Here is a 23,123-nt window from a genome sequence, read left to right as displayed (position 1 = left end):
TGGAGGTAAATAACTGGCTGTAAAGCACTTTGGGATGTCCTGAGGACGTGAAAGGCTGAGACTGTGAAAGGCAAGCTTTGGGCGGAATCATAGAATCCCAGTAGTGCAGAATGAGACCATTTGGCCATCAAGTCAGCATCAACTCTCTGAAAGAGAAATCCCTCCCAGGCCTATCTCCTGCCCTATCCCCGTAACCCCACACATCTTTCCTGCTCAACTACCTAACCTAGACACTTTGGGATACTAAAGGGCAATTTACCATAGCTAATCCCTCTAACCTACACATTTTGGCATACTAAGGGACAATTTACCATGGCTAATCCTCCTTACCTACATACTTGGGACACTAAGGGGCAATTTAGCCTGGCCACCTAACCTGTACATCCTTAGGCTGTGGGAGGAAATTGGAGCACCCAAAGGAAACCCACGCAGACACAGGGAGAATGTGCAAACTCCAGACAGATCGTCACCCAATGCCATAATTGAACCCGGGTCCCTGGTGCTGTGGAGCATCAGTGCTGACTGCTGTACCAGCATGCCACCCCAAAATGTCATGTCTTGGCAAAGTGTCATTATGGTGAAAGTAGAGGTGGTGGATTTTCCCATCTTATTGAAAAAATAGAGGGAAATAAAATGTAAGATGCAGGTCCCACAACAGGGTGCAGTGGTGGGGCAGTCAGTGCTGCCCAGGTCTGACCTTCTTCTCCCTTGGGGATTGTACTCACCTGTAAGCCTCCAGTGGGTTCTGATTGCCAGGTGCATGTCATGGGGGACCAGTCGTGATTGGCATGCCCATGTGAATGAACAGTTTATTGCGAGGGAGCTATCAGGCATAAAGGCCTGGTAATGAATGTGTCTAAATAGGGATTCCAATGTTCAAGGTAGGGATACCCATTATGTCATTGACAGGGGTGGGCTGGGATGTAGTCAAATGGGGAATTCTCGTCAAACCACCCTCCCAAAAATTAGGGTGGAAAATCCCAGCATTTATTTCTTAACAGGGATGAAGAAGGAGCAGGATTGATGAAACTCTGAAGTGCAGAAAACCCATCACTATGCTTTCTACACTTCTGCGCTTAGCCACTGTTTTGCTTTTCAATAACTGTTCATCTTCAGAGTATGGATGTGTCTAGCCTTGCCACTGATGTTTTATTTGGTAGTGATTTCTGTTTTTCAGTTTGATTTGCCACTGCCTTGTATCAATGAAAATTAAACATACAACTTGTTTTTTAAAATGGTTGATTCATCTCTCGACTCTTTCAGTTTCCAAATCTAAACAAGTTTTGTTTAAATTTGTTTACCGGATGTGGACATCACTGGCTGGGCCAACATTTATTATCATTCCTGATTGAGAAGGCAATGAGCAGCCTTCTTGAACTGCTAAAATTCATGTAGTGTAGTTACACCAGCAGTGCTGTTAGGGAGGGAGCTCCAGGATATTGACCCAGTGTCAGTGAAGGAGCAGTGATATGTCTCCAAGTCAGAATGGTTTTTAAAGTTTATTTATTAGTGTCAAAAGTTGGCTTACATTGACACTGCAATGAAGTTACTGTGAAAATCCTCTAGTCGCCACATCCGGTGCCTGTTCGGGTACACTGAGGGAGAATTTAGCATGGCTGATGCACCTAACCAGCACGTCTTTCAGATTGTGGGAGGAAACTGGGGCACCCGGAGAAAACCCACACAGACACGGGAAGAACATGCAGACTCAACACAGACAGCGACCCAAGCTGGGAATCGAACCTGGGTCCCTGGTGCTGTGAGGCAGCGGTGCTAACGAGTATGCCACTGTGCCGCCCCCAGTGAGTGACTTGGAGGGGAACCTCCAGGTGGTGGTGTTCACACGTATCTCCTACCCTTATGTTTTGAGATAATCATGGTTTTGGAAGCTGCTGCCGAAGGAGACCTGGTGAGTTCCTGCAGTGTATCTTCTAGATGGCAAATACTGCTGCCACTGTGCAGTAATGGTAAAGAGTGAATGCGTGTGGATGGTGTGCTAATCAAGCGGGCTGCTTTGTCTTGGATGATGCAAGCTTCTTGAGCGATGTTGGAGCTACACTCATCCAGGCAAGTGGAGACCATTCTATCACACTCCTGACCTGTGCCTTGTAGATGGTGGACAGGCTTTGGGGAGTCAGGAGGTGAGTTACTTGCTGCAGGATTCCTAGCCTCTGACCAGTTCTTGTAGCATTGTATTTATATAGCTAGCCCTGTTCAGTTTCTGATCAATGATAACTCCCAGGATGTTGATACTAAGGGATTCAGTGATGGTAACACCATTAAATGCCAAAAGGCGATGGTTAGATTCTGTCTTGTTGGAAATAGCCTTTGCCTTGCATGAATATTACTTGCTACTTGTCAGCTCTAAGTTACTCACGAGTTGGGTTGAATGTAATTTTTACTAGATGATGAAACTTTAACAAAGATCAAATGGTTGATGAAAAGACTCATTCTTTCAGTGAATATTCTGGTCAAATCTGTCTCTTCACCAATCCAGAACTTGAGTTATATCATCATCTGCCGCCCTGTGTCAACCTTCTGACTTACAGCACCATATTATACTGTTGCTTGGACTCCTGCATTCTTGTAAAGATTGTTCAAAATACAGGCTCACACACCAGTGCAATACTGAAGGAGTGGTGCACTGCCAGATGTGCCAATTTTAGAATGAAGTGTTCAACCAAGGCTTTCTCAATGAAAGATCCCATGGCACCATAGCAAAGAAGAGAAAGATTCTTCTCTCCGGTCTCTCATTTACATCTCATTCAACATCACTAGAATAAGTTGTGTGATGATACTGTACTTTATTTTAGTCATGTTTCTCTGCTGGATGTTTTGAGTAATGCTAAGCATTTTGTTGGAGCTGTTTTGTCTGCAGCCTGTATCCTCTGTTGTTACTGAAGCAGTATAATTGACATCATGTTTGTTTTAATCTGAACTAATGCAGTGTTCTGTTGTTTTAGTGTTCCCTGGGATTGCAGAGTAGAGCTTGATTGAGATGATTGACAGTCAGGTCATATGATAGAGGACTGCTATATTTTCATAGAAGATCCCACTTTAGTTGTTTTCAGATGCTGTTGGAGTTGAGAGAGAAAGAGCAATATCTCTTGATTCCAGTCTCTGGAGCTGGAGATTGTACTGGTCTGAGTGTTTTGGAAGCTGCAGAGAAAGAAGTACCATTTTCTGTCTCTGAAGTCGGAAGATTGGAAGCTGCTAAAGACTAGATTTATTTCTCTGTTTTGCGGTCTTGAAGATATAGGTCTCTAGGTTATAAAAGCTGGAAACCTAGTATCATGTGAGCATACTTGTTTCAGTGCAAACTCATTCTGAAGAAGGGTGTATGTCTATGGGGTATCGCTTTAAGTAGGAGCAACAGAGATAGCTAGCCGTTAATAGTTGCACTGTGTAATGTTTAAATCTTGCAATTGGGAAAAGTTATGCTATTTCTTTTTGTTCTAATCTTAATGTGTTCTTAAATAAATTTTGCTTGATAAAAGCATCCTAGTGGGTCACTTGAATCCTACCTGGAGGAACATCTTATGCTCACCTATGCCAAAATCAAATGTAAAACTTAGGGGGCGGGATTTTCTGGCTGCGCTCATCCTGAAATTGGAAAATCCCACTCAAGGCCAATGGTCTGCCCCTTGCCTGCTATAATTCCCATGGTAGGCGGGATGGGAAAATTCGCCCGGGGAACGAGGCTAACTTCACAAAACACCTTGGAGTTTCTGACCTGAGCCTGAACAGTTGCCTGGTCATTATTGCTTTGCTGTTTTTGGGATCCTGCTCTGAGGCAATTAGTTGCCATATATCTTATCTTTAAACAGCCTATCACTGAAGCAGGTCTGGCCATATTCCCACAGGTGTCCATTTCTAATAGGGAGGCTCAGATGGAACTTCATCTTTACAAAGAGTCAGCAACTAGCCCTTGCCTTGGGATTTCAGTAGTAATGGCTTCATTTCTCACCCCAGGATGACTGGTTGCAGAAGTATATAGCATGTGAATTATTCATGTGATGTTAAGTGCCTACTTTCATGACACACACACACACACACACACACACATGCACATACATACACACCCCCGCGGTTGCTGGCAAACTTGGTAAATTAGCCTCTACAAACAGTACTGTTCTTTTATTGGTGCCATCGAACATTTCACGACAGAAAGAGGCCATTTGGCCCATTGTGCCAGTCAAGGCTCTTTGAAAGAGCTATCCAATCAGTACCACCCCTCTGCTAATACTCTATAGCCCTGCCATTTTTTAAAATCCTTTCCTAACAACACTTTCCCCTTTGAAAGCTTCTACTGTTCTTTCAGACACTACAAAGAACAAAGAAAATTACAGCACAGGAACAGGCCTTTTGGCCCTCCAAGCCTGCATCAACATGCTGCCTGACTTAACTAAAACCCCCTATGCCCTCAGGGACTGTATCCCTCTATTCCCATCTCATTCATGTACTTGTCAAGACGCCTCTTAAAAGTCACTACTGTATCCGCTTCTACTACCTCCCCCGGCAATGAGTTCTGTGCACCCACCACTCTCTGTGTAAAAAATCTGCCTTGTACATCTCTTTTAAAGCTTGCCCTTTGCACCTTAAATCTATGCCCTCTAGTAATTGACTCTTCCACCCTGGGAAAAAGCTTCTGACTATCCACTCTGTCCATGCCCCTCATAATCTTGTAGTCTCCCCTCAACCTCCGTCGCACCAATGAGAACAAACTAAGTTTCTCCAACCTCTCCTCATAACTAATGCCCTCCATACCAGGCAACATCCTGGTAAATCTTTTCTGTACCCTCTCCAAAGCCTCTACATCCTTCTGGTAGTATGGCGACCAGAATTGAACACTATATTCCAAGTGCAGCCTCATTAAGGTTCTATAAAGCCTCAACATGACTTGCCAATTTTTAAACTCAATACCCCGGCCAATGAAGGCAAGCATACCATATGCCTTCTTGACTAACTTCTCCACCTGCATTGCCATTTTCAGTGACCTGTGTACCTGTACACCCAGATCCTTTTGCCTATCAAGACTCCTAAAGGTTCTGCCATTTACTGTAAATTTCCCATCTGTATTAGACCTTCCAAAATGCATTATCTCACATTTGTCCAGATTAAACTCCATCTGCCATCTCCCCGCCCAACTCTCCAACTGATCTATATCTTGCTGTATCTGCTGATGTTCCTTATCGCTGTCTGCAAATCCACCAACCTTTGTGTCATTGGCAAACTTACTAATCAATCCAGTTACATTTTCCTCCAAATCATTTATATATATTACAAACAGCAAAGGTCCCAGCACTGATCGCTAAGGAACACCACTTGTCACAACCCTCCATTCAGAAATGCACCCTTCCACTGCTACCCTGTGACTTCTTTGACTGAGACAGTTTTGTATCCACCTTGCCAGCTCACCTCTGATCCCATGTGACTTCACCTTCTGCACCAGTCTGCCATGAGGGACCTTGTCAAAGACCTTACTGAAGTCCATGTAGAACACATCCACTGCCCTACCTTCATCAATCATCTTCGTCACTTCCTCGAAAAACTCGATCAAGTTCGTGAGACATGACCTTCCCTTCACAAAACCATGTTGCCTGTCACTAATACGTCCACTTATTTCCAAGTGGGAATAAATCCTGTCTCGAAGAATCCTCTCCAATAATTTCCTTACCACTGATGTAAGGCTCACCAGCGTGTAATTACCTGGATTATTCTTGCTACCCTTCTTAAACAAAGGAACTACATTGGCTATTCTCCAATCCTCTGGGACCTCCCCTGTAACCAGTGAGGATACAAAGATTTCTCTCAAGGCCCCAGCAATTTCGTCTCTTGCCGCTCTCAGTATTCTGGGGTATATCCCATCAGGCCCTGGAGACTTATCTACCTTAGTGTTTCTCAAGAACCCCAATACCTCCTTTTTGATCTCAACATGACTCAAACTATTTACGCATCCTTTCCCAGACTCATCATCCATCAAGTCCTTCTCTTTGGTGAATATTGATGCAAAGTACTCATTTAACACTCGCCCATTTCCTCTGGCTCCACACATAGATCCTCTCTCTTGTCTTTGAGTGGGCCAACCCTCTCCCTGGCTACCCTCTTGCTCTTTATATATGTGTAAAAAGCGTTGGGATTTTCCTTAATCCTGCTGGCCAATGCTTTTTCATGACCCCTTTTAGCTCTTCTTACTCCTTGCTTAAGTTTCTTCCCACTTCCTTTGTATTCCACACTTGCTTTGTGTGTTCCCAGCCTCCTAGCTTTGACAAATGCTTCCTTTTTCTCTTGACTAGGCTCACAATATCTCTTGTTATCTAAGGTTCCCAAAACTTGCCATACTTATCATTCATCCTTACAGGAATGTGCCAATCCTGAATCCCTATCAACTTACACTTGAAAGCCTCCCACATGCCAGTTGTTGATTTGCCCTCAAAAATCTGCCCCCAATCTACATTCGTCAATTCCTGCCTAATAATGTTGTAATTAGCCTTCCCCCAATTTAGCACCTTAACTTGAGGACTACACTTATCTTTATCCATCAGTACCTTAAAGCTTACTGAATTGTGGTCACTGTTCCCAAACTGCTCCCCTACTGAAACATCGACCACCTGGCCGGGCTCATTCCCCTACACCAGGTCCAGTATGGCCCCTTCCCTAGTTGGACTATCTACTTACTGTTTCAGGAAGCCTTCCTGGATGCTCCTTACAAACTCAGCCCCATCCACACCCCTAGCACTAAGTGAGTCCCAATCATTATAGGAGAAATTCAAATCTCCCACTACAACAACCCTGTTACTTTACACCTTGCCAAAATCTGCCTACACATCTGTTCCTCAATCTCCTGCTGGCCCCTACTACTACATTCTGCTTTGCAACAAATCCTCACTCTCCCCAGAATCTTTGGCCTAACTACTCCATCAAAGCTCTGCAAAATGTTCTCTGGCTTCTCTGCTGTTAGGCGGAGAGCCCTGGCTTCACATTTGTTCTGAAATGCTGCCTTTCTTTGGCTTAATTAAATCTCAGGTATTCAAGGGAGTCTGCTTTGTCCTCAAACTATTATTTAAGTGATTGATGTGATTGCTGGTGAATTTATGAGGCAATAACTGTCTCCAAAATTCTGATTAAACTTTGAGGCCATTGGCTGAGGCATTTAATGAGCACTCTGGGGCTATCTTTGCTGAGTGAATGAAGCTGTCTACATTACAGCTGCTGTTCCCTTTGTGATTTTATTGTGTAATTTTGCAGACTATTTCATGCTCTAATTTGGAAAGTCAGTAACATCTGTGATTGATGCACTTGATTCCTTTTTAAGTGGGGATCTGTGTCTGCCTCGCCAACAACAACAGTGTATTTATAAACCATTATCAATGTTAAAGAAACAAAGTCTGAAGGAGTTACAAGTATTATCACAAGCAGCTACTTTTTTTTGTTTATTTGTGGGACATGGGCAACGCTGGCTGGCCAGTATTTATTGCCCATCCCTAGTTGCCCAAGGGCAGTTGAAAGTCAACCACATTGCTGTGGCTCTGGAGTCACACGTAGGCCAGGCTAGGTAAAGACAGTAGATTTCCTTCCCGAAAGGACATTTGTAAACCAGATGGGTTTTTCCGACAATCGACAATGATTTCATGGTCATCAGTCGATTCTTAGTTCCAGATATTTTTAATTGATTTCACATTCCACCACCTGCCATGGCAGGATTTGAATCTGGGTCCCCAGAACATTAGCTGAGTTTTTGGATTAATAGTTGAGCGCTAATACTGCTAGGTCATCGTCCCCCCTACCTGAGGCAGTATTAGGTCAGAGCATCTTAAGCTTGGTCAAAGTGATGGTTTTAAGGAGTGTCTTAAAGGGGAAAATATGATGGAGAGGCCGAGAGAGCTTTCAGGAGGGAATTCCAGAGATTAGGACCAAGATTTTCCTGCCTCATCAGGAGCGGGCATCAGCATAGATAAGAGCAGAACAATCTGGAGGGCAGGCAAAGATGTGTGGGTTAGGTGGAATGGCCATGCTAAATTGACCCTTAATGTCAACAAGATTAGCAGGTCCAATACGTGGGCTTATGGAAATAGGGCTGGGTGAGTTTGTTGTCAGTGCAGGCTTGATGGACCAAATGGCCTCCTTTTGTACTGTAGCGATTCTATGATTCTAAAAGTCAATTGACTTTAGACTACCCTCCAAATTTTCCCGTCCCCCCCAAATTTTCCCGTCCCCCCACCCAAAACAATGCCCACCACCGGTCACACCGGGAAATCCCAGCTTCGGGCTTTAACAGTTGTAAATATAGCCACCACTGATACAGTGATTCAAATAGAAAACGCTCGAGAGCAGAAATCTCAGAGGGCTGTAAGGCGCTCTGGTACAGTGGTTAGCACTGCTGCCTCATGGCACCAGGGACCTGGGTTCGATTCCTGGCTTGGGTTACTGTCTGCATGGGTTTCTGCCGGGTGCTCTGGTTTCTTCCCACATTCTGAAAGATGTGCTCATTAGGTGCATTGTTCATGGTAAATTCTCCCTCACTGTACCTGAACAGGAGCTGGAGTGTGGGGGTTTTCACAGTAATTTTATTGCAGTGTTAATGTAAGCCTTACTTGTGACACTAATAAATAAGATGAGAGGAGATTACTGAGATAGGCGAGGCTATGGACTGATTTGAAAACATGGATTTTTAAAACTGTGGCCTCACTCGACCTGGAGTTAGTGTAATTCAGCACAATTCATGACACAGGCAGCAGAAGTTTGAATGACTTCACAATTATAGAGCATAGGATGTGGGAAGTCAGCCAGAAGCGTATTGGAACAGTCATCCCTACAATAGATGAGTCAGGGAAGGGGCAGTGTTGGCCACTATTATATGGAGGTGGAAATAGTGACGGTGGCAGCTATGTTGAAGGAAGCTTATCTCAGGGTCCAATATAACAACAAGGTTACAAATTGTCTGGTTCAGTCGCAGGAGCTGCCAAGGAAAGGAATGGCGTTGGCGGAGCAGGGTTTACAACAGGAACCAGAGGCAATCGTTTCTGTCTTCCCAATACTTATTTGGAGGAAACATCTGCTCGTCTAGTACCAGGTGTCAGATAGGCAGTCAGACAAATAAGAGAAAGTGGACGAGTCAAGAGAGGTGGAATTGTTTGTAAATTAGAGTGGATGAAAGAGATCTCCTTTGGAGCTGAGAATGTAAATGGGAGATTTAGCAGACATGTTTGAATCTTTTTAGAAATTAAAAAAAGTTTGAAAAGTGTTGGTGGAATAAGATAAAAATGGTGTTTCAACTGGCAAGTGGGTTGGTAACCAGAGAGCACAGATTTAAGGTAACTGGTAAAGGAGCCAAAGGTGAACTCGGGAGTGGAAGCAAATTCAATTGTAACCTTTCAAAAGGGAATTAAATAAGTGTTTGACATGAGACAACCTGCAGAATTATGGGGATTAATTCATACAAAAGGGTTCCAGAGGCAGTCAGATGTGTTTTTTGGGAGAGAAGAGATTGAAGGATATGATAAAGAAGGCAGACAGACAGTAATAAGTTAAATTTAAACTAGGTAGCAGCTTGTACCTGATTGTACACTTACGATGATAATTATTTTTAAAAAAAATTTCCAAAGCCCATGCACAGATGGACCTGAACCCATCTTCTCACTTGCGCCAAAAACCAAATTCAAGTTGAATCATTGATGGTCCCCACAAGAGAAACAAACAAGATCCAAGCTGCCAAGATAGATTCATAGAGATACACAGCACAGAAACAGGTCCTTCGACCCAACTCGTCCATGCTGACCAGATTTCCTAAACTGAACTAGTCGCACTTGCCTGTGTTTGGCCCATAACCCTCTGAACCTTTCCTATCCATGTATCTATCCAAATGTCTTTTAAATGTTGTAATTGTACCCACCTCTACCACTTCCTCTGGCAGCTCATTCCAATACTCACCACCTCTGTGTGATAATATTGCCCCTCAGGTCCCTTTTAAATCTTTTCCCTTTCACCTTAAGCCTACACCCTCTAGTTTTAGACTCCTGTAGTCTGGAGAAAAGAGCTTGACTGTTCACCTTATCTATGCCCCTCGTACTTTATAAACTTCCATAAGGTGCCCTTCATCCTCTTATGTTCCAGGGAAAAAGGTCCCAGCCTATCCAGCTTCTCCTTACAATTCAAACCTTCCAGTCCCAGAAATATCCTTGTAAATCTTTTTGGTACTCTTTCCAGTTTAATAACATCCTTCCTAAGATGGGGCATGGCATCCCATCTTAGGCTCAATCTAAAGCCTCATCTTAGCTAAAAGACTGAGAAGTGATTACAATGAAGCAGCTGTGGTGGTGAGAATTTTTAATGATTTAACTGAAAGATGACGCCTCTGGCAGTGCAGCATTTCCTTAGTCCTACGCTGATGTTTCACATGAGTGCTAGAGAAGTGGGACTTGATACCGGGTGAGCCATAACTGATGCTGAGGCCTTTATGAAAGAGTTGGAGCAGTTTGAGTTGAATATTAAATTTGAATATTAATAAAGTCAGGAATGTAGTGGATGGACCCTGTGCCCCTGGCGTGCTGCATGGAATATGATTTGCAGGATTTTCCTTTTAATTAGAATAATTTTGCTCTTTCACAACTTTATAAATGTGTCTTTATTGGAGATACACAGCTGAAGAGAATGAGGTGACATATTTAGGGACAGTGCAAGGCAAGTGGCGGGGATAAGAACTTGAATTACATTTCGCTGCCAATGAAAATATGCTAAAACTCCAATGCAGGAAGAGAAAAGGAATTGTCTTTTCAGTGAAAAAAGCAATAATCTTACCCCCAGTTCAAATATGTTTGTGTTGACATTTATAGATTTATAGTTCTCCTCAAAGACCGAGCTGGGAGATCCAAAGCTGGAGAGTGAGTTTCACTCAGCAAACAGGAAATCACTACATAGACTCATAGAATCCCTACAGTGCAAAAAAAGGCCATTTGGCCCATCATGCCTGCCCAGACAACAATCCCATCCAGGCCCTATCTCTTAACCCCGTGTATTTATCCTTCTAATCCTCCTGGCATTAAGACGCAATTTAGCATGGCCAATCCACCTAACCCACACATTTTTGGATTGTGGGAGGAAACCGGAGCACCTGGAGGAAACCCATGCAGACACGGGCAGAACGTGCAAATGTACAGTCCCATCAAAAGCAATTGCTGTCATGGAAAGAGAGATCCTGCATTTGTATAACACCCTTCACAACCTCAGATGTTCCAAAGCACCTTGAAGACATTTACATACTTCTGAAGTACAGTTGTCATTGCAGTTTGGGAAACACATTAGCCAATCAGTGCACAGCAAGATCCCACAAACCGCAATTACAGCCGGCATTGACATAATGCCTTTAACATACTAAGATGTTGCAGGACACTTCACATGAGTGCTGTAAAACAGAATTTGACACTGGGACACATGAAGAGATGTTAGGACAGATCTTCAAAAGTTTGGTCAAAGATTTCTGTTTAATGGAGCATCATAAAGCAGAAGAGAAATGTGGAGAGGTAATTCTGGACCTAATGGTGTTCATACCCCAAGGGCAGATTTATTTGTGATGAGCAATGAGGTAATCTGTTTTTGGTGATGTTGTTTGAGTGATTGGTATTGGTCAGCCATGATCTTATTGCAGAACGGAGCATACTTGAGGGGCCAAATGGCCTCCTGTTGCCACTATATCTTCAGATCTTCCAATCTCAAGACGCCAGAGAGAATTCCCTTTCTCTTTTCCCAAGGTAGTGCTGTGGGATCTTTGATGTGTATTCGAGAGGACAGTCTGACTTAATTTGATGACTCATTTGACAGTGTAGCACTCCCTCAGTGCATTATTCCCTCAGGGTAGCAGTCCCTCAGGGCTGCACTCCCTCAGTGTAGCACTCCCTCAGTGTAGCACTCCCTCCGTGCAGCACTCCCTCATTGTAGCACTCCCTCAGTGCAGCACTCCTTCAGTGCAGCATTCCCTCATTGTAGCACTCCCTCAGTGCAGCACTCCCTCAGTGCAGCACTCCCTCAAAGCAGCATTCCCTCAGTGTAGTATTCTCATAGTGAATTACTTCCTCAGTGCAGCAGTCCTTTAGAGCAGCACTCCCTTATTGTAGCACTCCCTCAGTGGAGCACTCCCTCAGTGGACCACTCCCTCAGTCCTACACCAAAGTGGCAGCTGACAGTTTGTGCTCAGATGGGACTTGACCCCCACAATTAGCTGAAACATAGAAACATTGAAAATAGGTGCAGGTGTAGGTCATTCAGTCTTCTAGCCTGTATCACCATTTAATATGATCATGGCTGATCATGCACTTTCAGTATCCCACTCCTGCTTTCTCTCCATACCCCCTTGATCCCTTTAGCCACAAGGCCCACGTTCAGCTCCCTCTTGAACATATTTAACAAACTGACCCCAACAGCTTTCTGTGGTAGAGAATTCCACAGGTTCACAACTCTCTGAGAGAAGAAGTTCTTCCTCATCTCAGTCCTGAATGGTTTATTCCTTATTCTTAGACTGTGACCACTAATTCTGCACTTCCCCAATATCAGGAACATTCTTCCCACATCTAGCCTGCCCAGTCCCATCAGGATTTTAAGTGTTTCTATGAGATCCCCGCTCATACTCCTAAATTCCAGCGAGTACAAGCCCAGTCAATCCAGCCTCACTTCATACATCCGTCCTGCTAATCCAGGAATCAGTCTGGTGAATCTTCGCTGGACTTCCTCAATAGCAAGAATGTCCTTCATCAAACTAGGAGACCAAAACTGCACATAATACTCAAGGTGTGGCCTTACCAAGACCTTGTATAATTGCAGCAAGATATCTCTACTCCTATACTCAAATCCTCTTGCTATGAAGGCCAGCATGCCATTACATTTCCTCACCACCTGCTGTATCTGCTTGCCAAGCTTTAGCAACTGTTCTACCATGACACCCAGGTCCCTTTTCCGAAACTGCTACCATTCAGATAATAATCTTCCTTCCTGTCTTTGCTACCAAAGTGGATAATCTCAAATTTATCCATAATACATTGCATTTGCCTAGTATTTACCCACTCAGCCTGTCCAAGACACCGTGCAGCTTTTTATCATCCTCCTCACAGCACACACTGCCACCCACTTAGTATCAAATGCAAATTTGGAGATATTGCATTCAATTCCTTTGTCCAAATCATTAATGTGTATTGTGAACAGCTGAATCGGAAGCCAAAGAGGTGGCGCAGTGGTTAGCATTGCTGACTCACAGCGCCTGGGACTCGGATTCAATTCTCAGCTTGGGTCACTGCCTGTGCGGAGTCTGCGTATTCTTGTGTGGGTCTCCCCCCGGGTGCTCTGATTTCCTCCCACAATCCCAAAGATGTGCCAGTTAGGTGCACTGGCCGTGCTCCCTCAGTTTACCCAAACAGGTGCCGGAGTGTGGCGACTAGGGGATTTTCACAGTAACTCCATTGCAGTGTTAATGTAAGCCTTACTTGTGACACTAATAAATAAACTTAAACTGACAGAGAAGCCATTCTAAAAGGGTTGATGAAATTCTTGTTTAATATTGGATTTTAAAGGCACAAACATTAGAATAGTTAAACGATATATGAAATCTGATAGATGGATCCTGTCCTAGTAGCATTCCATACAGAACTTGATTACTCAATATTTTCTAATGTCATTAGATTGATTTCCTCATCCTGTGATGTGTTGGTCTGGGTTTGGGAGGGTATTTCTCAGAATTCTTAACATCTTGTTTTTTTCTTGGTTGCTGTGGTTGACTTCCTGTCTCCACCCTTGAGTTATTTAAATGACCCTGGATGGGAAATCGAGCTGTTGCTGGACAGAATAGGTGCAACTCCCATACAACTTCCATTTATAAATTGCCTTTAAAATTGCAAAACATCCCAAAAGTACTTCACAGGATAATTATTGAGCAAAATTTGAAAATGAGCCATGGAAACAGAATGGGGTGGATATTCAGGAACATCATAAAGCAAAACAAGGATAAGATTGGAAAGGTTGGGATTGTTTTCCTTGGAGAGAAGAAGGCTGAGAGGCGAGTTGATAAAGGTATTCAAGATCATGAGGGGTACGGACAGAGTAAATATTGAGAAACTGTTCCCACTCAAGAGTAACTAGAGGACAAATATTCAAAATAATGGGCGAAATGGGGTGGCATGATGGCACAATGGTTAGCACGTTTGCCATGTTTGATTTCAGCCTTGGATCACTATCTTTGTGGAGTTTGCATGTTCTCCTTGTGTCTGCCTGCGTTTCCATCGGATGCTCCGTTTCCTCCCACACTCTGAAGATGTGCGGATTAGATTGATTGACCATTACTTGGATAAAGAACGAGTATGGGCAGAAGGCTTTTTTTCAGTTGAGTTATGGGTGGCACGATGGCACAGTGGTTAGCACTGCTGCCTCACAGCACTAGGGACCCGGGTTTGATTCCCGGCTTGGGTCACTGTGCGGAGATTCTCCCCATCTCTGCATGGGTTTCCTCCAGGTGTTCCAGTTTCCTTCCACAGTCCAAAAGATATGCTGGTTAGGTGTGTTGGCCATGCTAAATTTTCCTGAACAGGCGCCAGAGTGTGGTGACGAAGTGATTTTCATTGCAGTGTTAATGTAAGCCAACTTGTGACACTAATAAGTAAATGAAACTAAACTAATCATGATCAGCACAGGCTTGGAGGGTCTGTTCCTGTGTTGTACTCTTCTTTGTTCTTTGCTCTCTTTGTAAATTGTCCCTTAGTGTCAGGAGGATTAGCAGGTAAATATATGTGGTTGCAGGAATAGGCCCTGTGTGGGGTTGATGTTGGTGTAGGCTCAATGGGCCGTATGGCCACCTTTTGCACTGCAGGGAGTCAATGATTCTGTGAGTAGAAGATGATAAGAAGATTTTCTTTTTTCGCTCGAAGAGTGATTGGATCCTAGAACTAACTTCCCATGAGAGTAGTGGGGGCAAGTTAGATGGGGGTATGCAAAAGGGAATTGGATTGCTACTGAAAACAAAGAATGTGCAAGGCTACAGGGATAAGGAGGAGGCGGGGCAGTGGGTACTAGATGGAACACTCTTTCAGAGAGCCAGTGCAGGCTGAATGGCCTTCTTCTGCATTGTAAAGATTCTGTTAAAAGTAGAAACGCAAAGAGATTTAGGGAGGGAATTCCAGAACTAAGAGTCTAGTATCTGAAGCACATCTCAGGTATATTGCTACTTAACACCTGGCAAACGAGAAGGATCGCAAGGAATTCAGGTACCCACATGAAGGATGATCACTTGGGTGGGCAAGTGCAGAACTGACTGTACCTCTGGGAGCAGTTGAGCATAACGCAGTGGTTTTTAGGAGAACTACAATAGAGTGTTGTGCCTGCCGCACAGTCTGTTTTAACCCTTATATGATGGACAAAGAGTTGCGAGTAGACTTCTTGTTAGTACAACAATATTTATTTAAACACACAATCAATAATCACCCACCCCAACCAACAATAAATTATCTTACAGAAATACTAAAGTTCAAGTGCAATACTAGACCTTGACTTAACTTTGCATGAGTGGTAAGTACCCAAGCAGATATTGGCCTTTATCTGTGCGCTGGTCTCTGTAGTCCTCTGCGTAGTCTGGTCCTTTGGTCTGGTCTGGCACTCTGGCTCTGGTCTTCCTTCCTTCTCAGGTGTGATGGCTCTCTTCGTGCTGGTCATTGCTGGTGATGGTCACTTTCTTTTATTTAATCCAATTCAATCAAATCAAGTCCAATTCAGAGTGTCAACAAGTGAGACATTCCCAATCCAAGCTGACAAAACAGGGCTCACACTTCCTGTCTTGGGCTTGATCTACATGATCCAAGCTGATTGGAGTAGGCATTGCACCTCCTCCAAAGCTTGATCTCATTTGCATCTTAGCCAAAAGGCCGAGATGCCGCTTTTAAAAATTGCTTCAAATGAAGCTAAAATGTAACCTAATGACTTCAACCAAGTACTACACTTGATGTGAGCCATAAAGCCAATACTATACTTGATCTGAGCCAAAAGGCCGAGAGGCGATCGATGGTCACCGTTGTTGTAGCTCGTTAGTGGGTTCAGAGAGAGAGCGTTTCTTCTGTTGTGCAGCACCTTTTATCCCTCCTTGTTTTCATGTCCTTTTTGGGTGGTCTCCTGATTCTTGTCAATCAGTCGATCAGGGTTTGATCACCCTGATCAATAAGAGTCCAATCAAATGCTGCCACACCGATCTCTGGGTGTGTCCCCAATGACCATGCCTGTAGCTACTGGAGGCATGTTTCTCACAGACCTCTCTCCCAAATAAGGGGTTAAGACTCCCTTTTGTCTGGTAAACAAGTATGTTTGACCAGAACGTATCCATTGTCTTTGGGATGGCTTATTTCCTGTGTATTCAGTTGTCTGAGCTGTTCCTGTTTATTTCTGTCTTTTAGGCTGCAGCCTGCCGTTTTAGTTCTTGCCCAATTATCCCAGAGTGCTTTATATATCGCCATTTTAGGTGGACCGTATGGCCACAAGAGGCAGAAAAAAAAACGTGGGGATAAAATCATGATGATCTCAATGGAATCGAATACGTGGAGATTTGTCGAGAGCTTTGAATCTTGTGCAGTACCAACGGAATGTGGTACCAAGGGAGTGCTGCATTGTTGAAATTGCTGCATTGTTGGAAATTCTACTCTGTAGTGCTGCTGGAGCCAATACTGCCAGACCTCCATTTTGCATCCTTCTCATGGACACTTGAATGCTGGAGCTGGCACGAAAGAAGCCAAAGGCTCTCAGAATAGGGTGCATAGCTTCTGGCCAGTCCCTGTGAGCACTCACACATTGCCCCAAGCTGGGAAGGGCTAGGATATATGATTCATCGGAATCTTTTTGCTGTGGGCAAATTGTGATTCCAAATGGCCTCTTGGGCTGAGTTGACCTGGCATTAACTGGACTTGTGAGTCCACTTAATGCCAGGTCCAAAGCTGAAAATATGGTCAGCTGCAGGAGAAACTCAGTCGTCCACTCCTCCCCCCACTGCCCCCCCCCGCCGACATCTCTCACCCACCCTCCCCACTCTGCCATCCCCTCCCTGCCCCAACACTTGTGCTGTTCAGAGGGCCAGGCATCCAACTCACATGTGGAGTGCTTTTGACTCACTTTTGTTCTTGCAAAGCTTACTTCAGTGCTGTATTGGATTTGGGGATGGGTTTCTGTAAGTCCGTGATGGCTGCCTTCTGACAGACAGCAACTCACACTCCCCGAGTGAACTGTAACATACCAGAAACCGTACCAGAACTGCAACATAGTAGAAAGGGTTGTGAGCTTCAAATTTTTATGTTCCAGATCACCAACAACTTGTCCTAGTCCCCCCAGACCCACACAATAGATAGGAAAACGCACCAATGCCTCTACTTTCTCAGAAAACTGAGGAAATTTGGCATGTCAGTTATGACTCTCACCAACAGGTGCACCATAGAAAGCATTCTTTCTGGTTGTATCACAGCTTGGTATGGTTCCTGCTGTGCCCAAGATCGCAAGGAACTACAAAAGGTTTTAAATGTAGCCCAATCCATCATGCAAACGAGCCTCCCATCCATTGACTCTGTCTATACTTCCTACTGCCTCAGAAAAGCAGCCAGCATAATTGAGGACCCCACAGACTCCGGACATTCTCTTTTCCACTTTCTTCCGTCAGGAAAATGATACAAAAGTCTGAGGTCACATACCAACCAACTCAGGAACAGCTTCTTCCCTGCTGCTGTCAGACTTCTGAATGGACCTACCTCGCATTAAGTTGATCTTTCTCTGCACCCTAGCTATGATTGTAATACTACGTTCTGCACTGTCTCCTTTCCCTCTCTTTAAATTGTTTGCTTTGCCAGTATAGTGTGCAAGAAACAATACTTTTCTCTGTATGCTAATACACATGACAATAATAAATCAAATCAAATCAAATCAAAGCACCACCCACGACTAAGGGAGGAAGGGCAGGGGTGGTGGAAACTGAAGGCCAAACCTCTCTCAGGAAGTGATTGTGGAACGATGAGGTGAATATTTTCATATCTCTCATTTCACATCATGCAAACAAGCAATTATCCCAAAAGGTTCAATCTCTTTCAAGAGAAAAATCAGTTGGGTGAACTTACAGCGTCCATCTTAATTCTTTAGTACAATTTGGGCCCATATCGTTGTTGTGGTCACTTTTCTTACTGCTAGAGACAATCATTTTCCCTTCAACATGGTAATACGTCACTCAATCAGTGCAATGTCTGAATGTTTCTTTTCTTTTTGTTCCTATTGGCAGAAGTAAGATTGCCACTCATCTAGATCTAGGCCAGATGATGTGGATTTTCAGTGTGCTGGTTGGATGTTTGTACAATAAACTGAGTAAATACGGTTACGATGAATGTACCAATTGCTTCTCACTATGCAATGGCACTAGTTATCAGTGTTATTTGGGAATCTGAATCAATTTCAGCAAAGCTAATCTTGGCCTTCCAGCCATGACGGTGACTCCTGCTTATCACAACTTGAACTTTGGCACCCCAAGTGAGAATAATTTATGACTAATCAAAGGTCAAGTGGTTCATTTCCTGTTTTTAGGATCTTTGGGTAGCCTGATTCTATCTAGCGTTTGGTAAGATGGATTAGTTCAGTGTTGTCCGGTACATTCGCCACATAGCTAATTGGGAATGCAGGTTAATGATTTAATGAATAAAACCTGAGGAATAGACAGTATCATCGAGTATAGGATCACAAAGTCATATCTAACCATTTCATTTTATATCATTTTTAATGTCATAAAATGTTCCTACGCATTTTGCAGCTACAAGACTACAGGTGTTACTCAATCTCAGCCACAAGCATTCTCCTTCTTGACTTATGGTCACGCGCCTTTTACATCATCATGTGGGCAATGCTGCTCCTCTTGTCCCATACGTTAACCCTTTCAGTCCTGAACACCCTAATACTACTGTTGTAAGTCTGCAATGTTTACCCAGCGGGGTAAGAGGTGAGGCTGTGAACTGAGTTGAAAACAAGGCTAAGAATTTTAACATCAAGATGTTGTTTAAATAGAATCATCGAAACCCTACAGTGCAGAAAGAGGCTATCTGGCCCATCGAGTCTGCACCGACCACAATCCCACCCAGGCCTACCCCCATATCCCTACACATTTACCTACTAATCCCTCTAAGCTATGCATCTCAGGTCACTAAGGGGCAATTTTAGCATGGCCAATCAACGTAACCTGCACATCTTTGGACCGTGGGAGGAAACCGGAGCACCTGGAGGAAACCCACGCAAACATGAGGAGAATGTGCAAACTCCACACAGACAGTGACCCAACTGGGAATCGAACCCAGATCCCTGGAGCTGTGGAACAGCAGTGCTAACCACTGTGCTACTGTGCCGCCCAAATAGGTGCCAATACAGATTAGTGGGTAAAGGGATGAGTGGATCTTATTGGGGTGGTGGGGTTAGGTGCGAGTTAAGACATGGGCAGCAGACCTTTGGATAACCTCAGGTTAACAAAGAAGGGAACATGATAGGCCAGTCAGGAATGTGTTAGGACAATCAAATCTAGAGGTACAAGGGTATAGTTGAGGATTTCAGCAGCAAATGAGTTGGGACAGGAGTCACGTGGAGTGACATTAACCTTTTGTGTGTTTGTTGGTAAGATGGTGAGACAAAAAGCAGACTATTTAACCATTTATATAGATGATCTGGAGGAGGGAACCGAGTGTAGGGTGTCGAAATTTGCTGATGACACCAAGATTGGTGGAACGGCAAATTGTGCAGAGGGTGTGGAGAGTCTACAGAAGGATCTATATAGGCTGGGCGAATGGGCCAGGAAATGGCAAATGGAATTTAATGTTGGCAAGTGCGAGGTGGTCCACTTTGGTAGGAATAATGGTAGGAAGGATTATTACTTACGTGGCGAAAAACTGCAGCAGGCGACGGTGCAGAGGGACCTCGGGGTCCTTGGGCATGAGTCGCAAAAACCCAGTTTGCAGGTGCAGCAGGTGGTCAGGAAGGCGAATGGGATGCTGGCCTTCATAGCGAGGGGGATTGAATATAAAAGTAGGGAGGTCTTGCTGCGGCTGTATAGGGCATTGGTGAGGCCGCAGCTGGAGTACTGTGTGCAGTTTTGGTCGCCATACTTACGCAAGGATATTTTGGCCTTGGAGGGAGTGCAGAGGAGGTTTACTAGGCTGATACCGGAGTTGAGGGGGTTGAGCTATGAGGAGAGGCTGAATAAACTAGGCTTGTACTCGTTAGAGTTTACAAGAATGAGGGGAGATCTCATTGAGACGTATAAGATGATGAATGGGATGGATAGGATAGAGGTGGAGAGACTCTTCCTCCTCAGAAAGGATAGTAGGACTAGGGGGTACAGCCTCAAGATAAAGGGGGTGCGGTTTAGAACGGAGTTGAGGAGGAACTTCTTCACTCAAAGGGTGGTGAATCTCTGGAATTCTCTGCCCGTTGAAGTGGTGGAGGCTACCTCGCTAAATATTTTTAAGACGCGGGTTGATGGGTTTTTGATAAGAGAGGGGATTAAGGGTTATGGGGAGAGGGCGGGAATGTGGAACTGAGCCACGACAGATCAGCCATGATCTTCTTGAATGGCGGGGCAGGCTCGAAGGGCTAGATGGCCTACTCCTGCTCCTATTTCTTATGTTCTTATGTGTGATGCAGGACATCAAATATCAGCACTCTTAACATGTGGAAACACTGGACATGCTGGGATTGTTATTCTTGGAGCAAAGAAGGTTAAGGAGAAATTTAATTGAAGTGTCCAAAGCTGCAAAGGGCATCAGTAGAGCTGTTATTTCTCTTCTTGCACCATAGTGAGGCTTTCCTGGAAAAGGTCACTGTCATCTGAAGCTCATAGCTTCAGGGGCAAAAGTCCACCTCCAGCATAGCGGATCAAGAGTCTCTCCTGCTCTTACCACCAGCCATTGGTGTTTTAGAAGGATTTTGCAGGTCAACACTCAAACTGTTTGACCACATTATGAACACACCTCCTTTAGCCATCAGATCCTGGGGTGGGATTTGAACTTGGAGTTTCTGGCTGGGAGGCAGGGCTGCTAACCCCACTGCGCCACGAGACCTTATTAATAGAATAGGTGGAAAGTAAATACTTTCACTGGAAAGAGAGTTGATGACCCGGGGATATAGATAATTGAAAGACAGGCCATGGAGAAAGCGAGGAGAATATTTTTTATGCTGTGAGTTGTGATCTGAAGCAGATTCAATAACTTTCAAAAGGCAGTTGGACAAATACTTGAAAAGAAAATAAAATTACATGGTTATGAGAGAGAGCAGGACAGTAGAACTATTTCAATTGCTCTTTCAAAGAGTCGGAACAGGCATATTGGGCCCAATGGCCTCCTGAGTCCTGTAAGATTTGTATCTCTATAGAACAACTGAGCTTCATTGATATTATACAGTGAGTGACGTTCACCTTGGCAGCCAGTGCTTAATCCTGATGATCAATTCCTATTTTTACACCTCCCTTTGATCATTTTATTGTCCATGAATGTCGCAGGGATCTGTCATGTATATACTTGCCAAAGGGAATTGATCTAATAAAAACTATCCCCTTAATCCGTCGGTTCACTTTAAGGACAGGCCAATTGCTTGTAGCAAAGGCTCAGAATTTGGAGGTAATTTACAGCTATATTTTTCTTTCTTGTTATTACGACAGACAGCAACACTGTGCTGACAGCGAGGAACCACGATTTACTGCTGAATCTCCAGTGAGTCGGTGACCCAGATAAATCAGGCTCGGCAAAAATGTTTCATTTTATGGGTGAGATACTCCACTGAAAAGTATCATATTTCCACAAACGCCAGCCAATTGCATCAATTGTACAGCAGGAGAGACCTGAGCTCCTGGGATATCGGATTCGTAATAAAAGGAGAGATTTATGTACGTTGTATTTAGATAGAGAAGGATAGTAAATGAAATTCTGAATCCTTATCTCTCCTCAACAGCACAGCAACTTTATCCAATAATTCACTGAACCATGCAAAGTACCAATGTCCCAAGTTCCATTCCCAGTCCACACCGATTTCATCAGAAAGGAGGACTCATATTTCAACAAAGACATCTTGCCTTTGTACAGAGCCTTTAATGTGGTAAAAATGTCCCAAGGTGCTTTGCAGGAACATTGTCAAACAAAATGTGACTCCAAGGCACATCAGGTCTTATGTGGATGGGTGATCAAAAGCTTGGTGTGGTTTATTTATTAGAGCCACCAGTAGGCTTACATTAACACTGCAATGAAGTTATGGTGAAAATCCCCCAGTCGCCGCAATCTGGCGCCTGTCGGGTATACTGAGGGAGAATTTAGCACGGCCAATGCATCTAACCATCATGTCTTTCGGACTGTGGGAGGAAACCGGAGCACCTGGAGAAACACATGTGGACACGGAGGGAATGTGCAAACTCTGCACAGTCACCAGAGGCTGAAATTGAACCCAGATCCTGGCGCTGTGAGCCAGCAGTGCTAACAACTGTGCTACCGTGGTGCCTAGGTAGCACCCAAATCAACCCCTCCAGTGTCTGGCAATGGCCTCAAATGGGACAGATCAACAAAGAAGGATCACTGCTTCCATCCGGGGCGGCAGTAAACTCAACATCATGACAGTGAGGGATACTTACGAGGCAGACAGCGCTGCCTACTTCTGCCCCTGTTTGCCACAGTATCACAGACACATCTGCTATTTTGGAGTCTCAGTATTGTCAGTGGCATAATAATAGTAATGGAAAGCTATAGCAAATGAGCTTATATTAACACTGCAATGAAGTGACTGTGAAAATCCCCTAGTCGCCACACATCGGCACCTGTTCGGGTATGCTGAGGGAGAATTTAGTACAGTCAATGCACCCTCACCAGCACGTCTTTCAGACCGTGAGAGGAAACTGGAGCACCCAGAGGAAACCCATGCAGACATGGGGAGAACATGCAGATTCCGTGCAGACAATGACCCAAGCTGGGAATCGAACCCGGGTCCCTGGCACTGGGAAGCAGCAGTGCTAATCACTGAGCCACTGTGCCACCCAATGTGGCCCACATGCAACCCCATCGGGGTTCTGAGAGTGGCCTGCACAACATTTTCGATTTTAAGCTCATTTGCTATAGCTT

General features: G+C 44.3%; 1 long non-coding RNA gene and 1 pseudogene across 1 annotated transcript in view; one reads left to right on the top strand and one right to left on the bottom strand.

Moving 5' to 3' along the window:
- LOC145349659 (uncharacterized) overlaps nucleotides 1–23,123 on the top strand; it is a 94,930-nt gene that overhangs the window by 63,619 nt on the left and 8,188 nt on the right. The window contains exon 2 of the long non-coding RNA XR_013888134.1: nucleotides 21,680–21,784. This is a non-coding gene — a long non-coding RNA (uncharacterized LOC145349659). The remainder of the gene's footprint in view (nucleotides 1–21,679; nucleotides 21,785–23,123) is intronic.
- On the bottom strand, nucleotides 15,821–16,027 carry LOC145350426 (U2 spliceosomal RNA; annotated as a pseudogene).

Source organism: Carcharhinus amblyrhynchos, chromosome 11, assembly GCF_965287045.1.
Source record: "Carcharhinus amblyrhynchos chromosome 11, sCarAmb.v2.hapA, whole genome shotgun sequence".
Classification (NCBI taxonomy): domain Eukaryota; kingdom Metazoa; phylum Chordata; class Chondrichthyes; order Carcharhiniformes; family Carcharhinidae; genus Carcharhinus; species Carcharhinus amblyrhynchos.
The sequence above is the reverse complement of the archived record's forward strand: the minus strand, read 5'-3'. Positions and strand labels throughout refer to the sequence as shown.